The sequence below is a fragment of the Phalangium opilio genome, unplaced genomic scaffold (genome assembly GCF_054372755.1).
Source record: "Phalangium opilio isolate 3A_F unplaced genomic scaffold, DU_Popi_V2 ptg000360l_1, whole genome shotgun sequence".
Taxonomy (NCBI): Eukaryota; Metazoa; Arthropoda; class Arachnida; order Opiliones; family Phalangiidae; genus Phalangium; species Phalangium opilio.
This window is the reverse complement of record NW_028324230.1, coordinates 2,545,225-2,554,576: the sequence shown is the minus strand read 5'-3', so window position 1 is coordinate 2,554,576 and position 9,352 is coordinate 2,545,225. Positions and strand designations below refer to the sequence as shown.

General features: G+C 37.3%; 18 pseudogenes; all 18 read right to left on the bottom strand.

The window, feature by feature from the left end:
- Positions 1 to 232: 232 nt before the first annotated feature.
- LOC149598508 (5S ribosomal RNA) lies at positions 233 to 351 on the bottom strand (annotated as a pseudogene).
- Positions 352 to 473: 122 nt separating this feature from the next.
- On the bottom strand, positions 474 to 576 carry LOC149598507 (5S ribosomal RNA; annotated as a pseudogene).
- Positions 577 to 713: 137 nt separating this feature from the next.
- On the bottom strand, positions 714 to 832 carry LOC149598506 (5S ribosomal RNA; annotated as a pseudogene).
- An 844-nt stretch (positions 833 to 1,676) lies between these two features.
- On the bottom strand, positions 1,677 to 1,795 carry LOC149598505 (5S ribosomal RNA; annotated as a pseudogene).
- Positions 1,796 to 2,156: 361 nt separating this feature from the next.
- Positions 2,157 to 2,275, bottom strand: LOC149598504 (5S ribosomal RNA; annotated as a pseudogene).
- A 1,845-nt stretch (positions 2,276 to 4,120) lies between these two features.
- Positions 4,121 to 4,239, bottom strand: LOC149598503 (5S ribosomal RNA; annotated as a pseudogene).
- A 122-nt stretch (positions 4,240 to 4,361) lies between these two features.
- Positions 4,362 to 4,464, bottom strand: LOC149598502 (5S ribosomal RNA; annotated as a pseudogene).
- A 228-nt stretch (positions 4,465 to 4,692) lies between these two features.
- LOC149598501 (5S ribosomal RNA) lies at positions 4,693 to 4,795 on the bottom strand (annotated as a pseudogene).
- Positions 4,796 to 4,932: 137 nt separating this feature from the next.
- On the bottom strand, positions 4,933 to 5,051 carry LOC149598500 (5S ribosomal RNA; annotated as a pseudogene).
- Positions 5,052 to 5,173: 122 nt separating this feature from the next.
- On the bottom strand, positions 5,174 to 5,276 carry LOC149598499 (5S ribosomal RNA; annotated as a pseudogene).
- A 137-nt stretch (positions 5,277 to 5,413) lies between these two features.
- On the bottom strand, positions 5,414 to 5,532 carry LOC149598498 (5S ribosomal RNA; annotated as a pseudogene).
- A 603-nt stretch (positions 5,533 to 6,135) lies between these two features.
- On the bottom strand, positions 6,136 to 6,238 carry LOC149598497 (5S ribosomal RNA; annotated as a pseudogene).
- Positions 6,239 to 6,375: 137 nt separating this feature from the next.
- LOC149598496 (5S ribosomal RNA) lies at positions 6,376 to 6,494 on the bottom strand (annotated as a pseudogene).
- Positions 6,495 to 6,947: 453 nt separating this feature from the next.
- On the bottom strand, positions 6,948 to 7,066 carry LOC149598495 (5S ribosomal RNA; annotated as a pseudogene).
- Positions 7,067 to 7,428: 362 nt separating this feature from the next.
- On the bottom strand, positions 7,429 to 7,547 carry LOC149598494 (5S ribosomal RNA; annotated as a pseudogene).
- A 600-nt stretch (positions 7,548 to 8,147) lies between these two features.
- LOC149598493 (5S ribosomal RNA) lies at positions 8,148 to 8,266 on the bottom strand (annotated as a pseudogene).
- A 122-nt stretch (positions 8,267 to 8,388) lies between these two features.
- On the bottom strand, positions 8,389 to 8,491 carry LOC149598492 (5S ribosomal RNA; annotated as a pseudogene).
- Positions 8,492 to 8,627: 136 nt separating this feature from the next.
- LOC149598491 (5S ribosomal RNA) lies at positions 8,628 to 8,746 on the bottom strand (annotated as a pseudogene).
- Positions 8,747 to 9,352: the final 606 nt, after the last annotated feature.

Genomic DNA, 9,352 nt, shown 5'->3' with positions numbered 1-9,352 from the left:
CGGCACGCAGTATTCCCAAGTACTGTATGCGCTCGACGCTGCTTAACTTCGGTCATCGGACGTGAACCGGTGTTTTCAGCGTGATATGGCCGTTGCCGAGAGTGCTAGTTAATAATTCGAATTTAAATTAAGTGAGACAAATTAACCTTCATCATTTTAAAACAATAACAAAAAGAAAACGTGTTTGCTTTTTTCATATCTATTAAAATTTAAAAGAGGAGAAAAGTGAAAAAGCCAACGGCACGCAGTGTTCCTAAGTGGTCTCCCTCCCAAGTAGTGACTGCGCTCGACGCTGCTTAACTTCGGTTATCGGACGAGAACCGGTGTATTCAGCGTGATATGGCCGTTGACGAGAGTGCTAGTTAAAAATTTGAATTTAAGTAACCTTCATCTTTATAAAAAAATAACAAAAAGAAGATATGTTTGCTTTTTTCATATCTGGTGGAATTTGAAAGAGGAAACAAAAGTGAAAAAGCCAACGGCACGCAGTATTCCCAAGTACTGTATGCGCTCGACGCTGCTTAACTTCGGTGATCGGACGTGAACCGGTGTTTTCAGCGTGATATGGCCGTTGCCGAGAGTGCTAGTTAATAATTCGAATTTAAATTAAGTGAGACAAATTAACCTTCATCATTTTAAAACAATAACAAAAAGAAAACCTGTTTGCTTTTTACATATCTATTAAAATTTAAAAGAGTAAAAAAAAATGAAAAAGCCAACGGCACGCAGTGTTCCTAAGTGGTCTCCCTCCCAAGTAATGACTGCGCTCGGCGCTGCTTAACTTCGGTTATCGGACGAGACCCGGTGTATTCAGCGTGATATGGCCGTTGCTGAGAATGCTAGTTAATAATTTGAATTTAATTAACTTTCTTCTTTATAAAACAATAACAAAAAGAAGATATGTTTGCTTTTTTCATATCTGGTGGAATTTAAAAGAGGAATCAAAAGTGAAAAAGCAAACGGCACGAAGTATTCCCAAGTACTGTATGCGCTCGACGCTGCTTTACTTCGGTGATCGGACGTGAACCGGTGTTTTCAGCGTGATATGGCCGTTGCCGAGAGTGCTAGTTAATAATTCGAATTTAAATTAAGTGAGACAAATTAACCTTCATCATTTTAAGACAATAACAAAAAGAAAACGTGTTTGCTTTTTTCATATCTATTAAAATTTAAAAGAGGAAAAAAAAGTGAAAAAGCCAACGGCACGCAGTGTTCTTAAGTGGTCTCGCTCCCAAGTTGTGACTGCGCTCGACGCTGCTTAACTTCGGTTATCGGACGAGAACCGGACTATTCAGCGTGATATGGCCGTTGCCGAGAGTGCTAGTTAATAATTTGAATTTAATTAACTTTCATCTTTATAAAACAATAACAAAAAAGAAGATATGTTTGCTTTTTTCATATCTGGTGGAATTTAAAAGAGGAAACAAAAGTGAAAAAGCAAACGGCACGCAGTATTCCCAAGTACTGTATGCGCTCGACGCTGCTTAACTTCGGTCATCGGACGTGAACCGGTGTTTTCAGCGTGATATGGCCGTTGCCGAGAGTGCTAGTTAATAATTCGAATTTAAATTAAGTGAGACAAATTAACCTTCATCATTTTAAAACAATAACAAAAAGAAAACGTGTTTGCTTTTTTCATATCTATTAAAATTTAAAAGAGGAAAAAAAAGTGAAAAAGCCAACGGCACGCAGTGTTCTTAAGTGGTCTCGCTCCCAAGTAGTGACTGCGCTCGACGCTGCTTAACTTCGGTTATCGGACGAGAACCGGTGTATTCAGCGTGATATGGCCGTTGCCGAGAATGCTAGTTAATAATTTGAATTTAATTAACTTTCTTCTTTATAAAACAATAACAAAAAGAAGATATGTTTGCTTTTTTCATATCTGGTGGAATTTAAAAGAGGAAACAAAAGTGAAAAAGCAAACGGCACGCAGTATTCCCAAGTACTGTATGCGCTCGACGCTGCTTTACTTCGGTGATCGGACGTGAACCGGTGTTTTCAGCGTGATATGGCCGTTGCCGAGAGTGCTAGTTAATAATTCGAATTTAAATTAAGTGAGACAAATTAACCTTCATCATTTTAAAACAATAACAAAAAGAAAACGTGTTTGCTTTTTTCATATCTATTATAATTTAAAAGAGGAAAAAAAGTGAAAAAGCCAACGGCACGCAGTGTTCTTAAGTGGTCTCGCTCCCAAGTAGTGACTGCGCTCGACGCTGCTTAACTTCGGTTATCGGACGAGAACCGGAGTATTCAGCGTGATATGGCCGTTGCCGAGAGTGCTAGTTAATAATTTGAATTTAATTAACCTTCATCTTTATAAAACAATAACAAAAAGAAGATACGTTTGCTTTTTTCATATCTATTGTAATTAAAAAGAGGAAACAAAAGTGAAAAAGCCAATGGCACGCAGTATACCCAAGTACTGTATGCGCTCGACGCTGCTTAACTTCGGTGATCGGACGTGAACCGGTGTTTTCAGCGTGATATGGCCGTTGCCGAGAGTGCTAGTTAATAATTCGAATTTAAATTAAGTGAGATAAATTAACCTTCATCATTTTAAAACAATAACAAAAAGAAAACATGTTTGCTTTTTTCATATCTATTAAAATTTAAAAGAGGAAAAAAAAGTGAAAACGCTAACGGCACGGGTATGGTCCCATTTCTCCCAATTCTGTGTTTCCCAAAATACATTTTTATCCCAAACTTTCCGATTCCCAGTTCTCCCAATCTTATATTTCCCAATCGGAATTTTTATCCCAACCTATTCAATTCTCATTTCTCCCAATCGAATGGTTTCGTCTAATATTTTATGCTGCAAAGGGTTGCTTTCAAAACGACTTTTGATTATTTTTAATGCGAATAGGTTAGGTTAGGTTAGGTTAGGCTATGTTATGTTAGGTTAAGTTTGGTTTGGTTAGGTTAGGCTATGTTATGTTAGGTTAAGTTTGGTTTGGTTAGGTTAGGCTATGTTATGTTAGGTTAAATAATTTTCCGACCAATTAATGTGAAGTGTTATTCTAAATGTATTATATTTTTCTGCTAGATCCACGAGAAAGTTCGTGTTTTATAAATCATTTATTTATGGTACGCCTTTTCCAAAATATTAATGTTTAACTTCATTGACTTCTCAAATAGTATGCCTTTTCCAAAACATTACTGTTATGTTAGGTTAAATTTGGGTTGGTTAGGTTAGTAATATTTTATAAATCATTTAACTGTGGTACGAATTTTCCAAAATATTGATGTTTAGCTTCATTGACTTCTCAAATAATTTGCCTTTTCCAAAACATTACTGTTATGTTATGTTAGGTTAGGTTTGGTTAATAATATTTTATAAATCATTTAGCTATGGTACGCCTTTTCCAAAATATTGATGTTTAGCTTCATTGACTTCTCAAATAATATGCCTTTTCCAAAACGTTACTGTTATGTTATGTTAGGTTAGGTTTGGTTAATAATATTTTATAAATCATTTAGCTATGGTACGCCTTTTCTAAAAAATTGATGTTTAGCTTCATTGACTTCTCAAATAATATGCCTTTTCCAAAACATTACTGTTATGTTATGTTAGGTTAGGTTTGGTTTGGTTAGGAGGACGTCTCTTCCTCTTTGGAGCGGTTATACACTTCAAGTAAGTGTATCCCTTATGAAATGAAAAAATAAATAAATAAAACCATCAAATTCTACTCTATTTGAGTCTTTTTGGGTATGCAATATAGGGTTAATTAGAATGGGAGAACTGGGAATTGGGTTGAATGCTGTTTGGGTAAATGGGAATTGGGTGTTTTAAATTGGGTGAAATGGGGGGTAACCTGTTCGACCACCAAACAGAAAATACAAGATTCAGGAGGAAAGAATAAAACAACTAAAAAGGGAACTGGATGCGGGGAGAAAAACGCCATTTGAATATCTAGAAACCATAAAATGGAAATTCAAACTAAACTGAATATGTAAAACATATCATTGTTAATAAAACAAAAAAATTCTCTTTGAATTTATTAACATTTGTTTTATGCTGAATTGGGAGAAAAGAAATTGGGGGAAAAGACATAGTGTTGGGTCAAATGGGATTGGGAGATATGGGAATTGGGAGAATCGGTTTGGGTTAAATGGGAGTAAATCACGGCACGCAGTGTTCCTAAGTGGTCGCCCTCCCAAGTACTGACTGCGCTCGACGCTTCTTAACTTCGGTAATCGGACGAGAACCGGTGTATTCAGCGTGTTATGGCCGTTGCCGAGAGTGCTAGTTAATAATTTGAATTAAATTAACTTTCATCTTTATAAAACAATAACAAAAAGAAGATATGTTTGCTTTTTTCATATCTGGTGGAATTTAAAAGAGGAAACAAAAGTGAAAAAGCCAACGGCACGCAGTATTCCCAAGTACTGTATGCGCTCGACGCTGCTTAACTTCGGTGATCGGACGAGAACCGGTGTTTTCAGCGTGATATGGCCGTTGCACGCAGTATTCCCAAGTACTGACTGCGCTCGACGCTGCTAACGTCGGCGGTCGGACGAGAACCGGTGTTTTCAGCGTGATATGGCCGTTGCCGAGAGTGCTAGGTAATAATTCGAATTTAAATTAAGTAAGACAAATTAACCTTCATCATTTTAAAACAATAACAAGAAGAAAACATGTTTGCTTTTTTCATATCTATTAAAATTTAAAAGAGGAAAAAAAAGTGAAAAAGCCAACGGCACGCAGTGTTCCCAAGTACTGTATGCGCTCGACGCTGCTTAACTTCGGTGATCGGACGTGAACCGGTGTTTTCAGCGTGATATGGCCGTTGCCGAGAGTGCTAGTTAATAATTCGAATTTAAATTAAGTGAGACAAATTAACCTTCATCATTTTAAAACAATAACAAAAAGAAAACCTGTTTGCTTTTTACATATCTATTAAAATTTAAAAGAGGAAAAAAAAGTGAAAAAGCCAACGACACGCAGTGTTCCTAAGTGGTCTCCCTCCCAATTAATGACTGCGCTCGACGCTGCTTAACTTCGGTTATCGGACGAGAACCGGAGTATTCAGCGTGATATGGCCGTTGCCGAGAGTGCTAGTTAATAATTTGAATTTAATTAACTTTCATCATTATAAAACAATAACAAAAAGAAGATATGTTTGCTTTTTTCATATCGGATGGAATTTAAAAGAGGAAACAAAAGCGAAAAAGCAAACGGCACGCAGTATTCCCAAGTACTGTATGCGCTCGACGCTGCTTAACTTCGGTGATCGGACGTGAACCGGTGTTTTCAGCGTGATATGGCCGTTGCCGAGAGTGCTAGTTAATAATTCGAATTTAAATTAAGTGAGACAAATTAACCTTCATCATTTTAAAACAATAACAAAAAGAAAACCTGTTTGCTTTTTACATATCTATTAAAATTTAAAAGAGGAAAAAAAAGTGAAAAAGCCAACGGCACGCAGTGTTCCTAAGTGGTCTCCCTCCCAAGTAATGACTGCGCTCGGCGCTGCTTAACTTCGGTTATCGGACGAGACCCGGTGTATTCAGCGTGATATGGCCGTTGCCGAGAATGCTAGTTAATAATTTGAATTTAATTAACTTTCTTCTTTATAAAACATTAACAAAAAGAAGATATGTTTGCTTTTTTCATATCTGGTGGAATTTAAAAGAGGAAACAAAAGTGAAAAACCAAACGGCACGAAGTATTCCCAAGTACTGTATGCGCTCGACGCTGCTTTACTTCGGTGATCGGACGTGAACCGGTGTTTTCAGCGTGATATGGCCGTTGCCGAGAGTGCTAGTTAATAATTCGAATTTAAATTAAGTGAGACAAATTAACCTTCATCATTTTAAAACAATAACAAAAAGAAAACGTGTTTGCTTTTTTCATATCTATTAAAATTTAAAAGAGGAAAAAAAAGTGAAAAAGCCAACGGCACGCAGTGTTCTTAAGTGGTCTCGCTCCCAAGTAGTGACTGCGCTCGACGCTGCTTAACTTCGGTTAACGGACTAGAACCGAAGTATTCAGCGTGATATGGCCGTTGTCGAGAGTGCTAGTTAATAATTTGAATTTAATTAACTTTCATCTTTATAAAACAATAACAAAAAGAAGATATGTTTGCTTTTTTCATATCTGGTGGAATTTAAAAGAGGAAACAAAAGTGAAAAAGCAAACGGCACGCAGTATTCCCAAGTACTGTATGCGCTCGACGCTGCTTAACTTCGGTGATCGGACGTGAACCGGTGTTTTCAGCGTGATATGGCCGTTGCCGAGAGTGCTAGTTAATAATTCGAATTTAAATTAAGTGAGACAAATTAACCTTCATCATTTTAAAACAATAACAAAAAGAAAACATGTTTGCATTTTTCATATCTATTAAAATTTAAAAGAGGAAAAAAAAGTGAAAACGCTAACGGCACGCAGTGTTCCTAAGTGGTCGCCCTCCCAAGTACTGACTGCGCTCGACGCTTCTTAACTTCGGTAATCGGACGAGAACCGGTGTATTCAGCGTGTTATGGCCGTTGCCGAGAGTGCTAGTTAATAATTTGAATTAAATTAACTTTCATCTTTATAAAACAATAACAAAAAGAAGATATGTTTGCTTTTTTCATATCTGGTGGAATTTAAAAGAGGAAACAAAAGTGAAAAAGCCAACGGCACGCAGTATTCCCAAGTACTGTATGCGCTCGACGCTGCTTAACTTCGGTGATCGGACGAGAACCGGTGTTTTCAGCCTGATATGGCCGTTGCACGCAGTATTCCCAAGTACTGACTGCGCTCGACGCTGCTAACGTCGGCGGTCGGACGAGAACCGGTGTTCTCAGCGTGATATGGCCGTTGCCGAGAGTGCTAGGTAATAATTCGAATTTAAATTAAGTAAGACAAATTAACCTTCATCATTTTAAAACAATAACAAAAAGAAAACATGTTTGCTTTTTTCATATCTATTAAAATTTAAAAGAGGAAAAAAAAGTGAAAAAGCCAACGGCACGCAGTGTTCCTAAGTGGTCTCCCTCCCAAGTACTGACTGCGCTCGACGCTGCTTAACTTCGGTTATCGGACTAGAACCGGAGTATTCAGCGTGATATGGCCGTTGCCGATAGTGCTAGTTAATAATTTGAATTTAATTAACTTTCATCTTTATAAAACAATAACAAAAAGAAGATATGTTTGCTTTTTTCATATCTGGTGGAATTTAAAAGAGGAAACAAAAGTGAAAAAGCAAACGGCACGCAGTATTCCCAAGTACTGTATGCGCTCGACGCTGCTTAACTTCGGTCATCGGACGAGAACCGGTGTTCTCAGCGTGATATGGCCGTTGCCGAGAGTGCTAGGTAATAATTCGAATTTAAATTAAGTAAGACAAATTAACCTTCATCATTTTAAAACAATAACAAAAAGAAAACATGTTTGCTTTTTTCATATCTATTAAAATTTAAAAGAGGAAAAAAAAGTGAAAAAGCCAACGGCACGCAGTGTTCCTAAGTGGTCTCCCTCCCAAGTACTGACTGCGCTCGACGCTGCTTAACTTCGGTTATCGGACTAGAACCGGAGTATTCAGCGTGATATGGCCGTTGCCGAGAGTGCTAGTTAATAATTTGAATTTAATTAACTTTCATCATTATAAAACAATAACAAAAAGAAGATATGTTTGCTTTTTTCATATCGGGTGGAATTTAAAAGAGGAAACAAAAGCGAAAAACCAACGGCACGCAGTATTCCCAAGTACTGTATGCGCTCGACGCTGCTTAACTTCGGTGATCGGACGAGAACCGGTGTTTTTAGCGTGATATGACCGTTGCCGAGAGTGCTAGTTATTAATTCGAATTTAAATTAAGTGAGACAAATTAACCTTTATCTTTATAAAACAATAACAAAAAGAAGATATGTTTGCTTTTTTCATATCGGGTGGAATTTAAAAGAGGAAACAAAAGTGAAAAAGCCAACGGCACGCAGTATTCCCAAGTACTGACTGCGCTCGACGCTGCTAACGTCGGCGGTCGGACGAGAACCGGTGTTCTCAGCGTGATATGGCCGTTGCCGAGAGTGCTAGATAATAATTCGAATTTAAATTAAGTGAGACAAATTAACCTTCATCTTTTTAAAACAATAACAAAAAGAAAATATGTTTGCTTTTTTCATATCTATTAAAATTTAAAAGAGGAAAAAAAAGTGAAAAAGCCAACGGCACGCAGTGTTCCTAAGTGGTCTCCCTCCCAAGTACTGACTGCGCTCGACGCTTCTTAACTTCGGTTATCGGACGACAACCGGTGTATTCAGCGTGTTATGGCCGTTGCCGAGCGTGCTAGTTAATAATTTGAATTAAATTAACTTTCATCTTTATAAAACAATAACAAAAAGAAGATATGTTTGCTTTTTTCATATTTGGTGGAATTTGAAAGAGGAAGCAAAAGTGAAAAAGCCAACGGCACGCAGTATTCCCAAGTACTGTATGCGCTCGACGCTGCTTAACTTCGGTGATCGGACGAGAACCGGTGTTCTCAGCGTGATATGGCCGTTGCCTAGAGTGCTAGATAATAATTCGAATTTCAATTAAGTGAGACAATTTGACCTTCATCTTTTTAAAACAATAACAAAAAAAAACATGTTTGCTTTTTTCATATCTATTAAAATTTAAAAGAGGAAAAAAAAGTGAAAAAGCCAACGGCACGCAGTGTTCCTAAGTGGTCTCCCTCCCAAGTACTGACTGCGCTCGACGCTGCTTAACTTCGGTGATCGGACGAGAACCGCTGTATTCAGCGTGATATGGTCGTTGCCGAGAGTGCTAGTTAATAATTCGAATTTAAATTAAGTGAGACAAATTAACCATCATCTTTTTAAAACAATAACAAAAAGAAAATAAGTTTGCTTTTTTCAAATCTATTGGAATTTAAAAGAGGAAAAAAAGTGAAAAAGCTAACGGCACGCAGTGTTCCTAAGTGGTCGCCCTCCCAAATACTGACTGCGCTCGACGCTGCTTAAATTCGGTTATCGTACGAGAACCTGTGTATTCAGAGTGTTATGGCCGTTGCCGATAGTGCTAGTTAATAATTTGAATTAAATTAACTTTCATCTTTATAAAACAATAACAAAAAGAAGATATGTTTGCTTTTTTCATATTTGGTGGAATTTGAAAGAGGAAACAAAAGTGAAAAAGCCAACGGCACGCAGTATTCCCAAGTACTGTATGCGCTTGACGCTGCTTAACTTCGGTAATCGGACGAGAACCGGTGTTTTCAGCGTGATATGGCCGTTGCCGAGAGTGCTAGTTAATAATTCGAATTTAAATTAAGTGAGACAAATTAACCTTCATCATTTTAAAACAATAACAAAAAGAAAACATGTTTGCTTTTTTCATATCTATTAAAATTTAAAAGAGGAAAA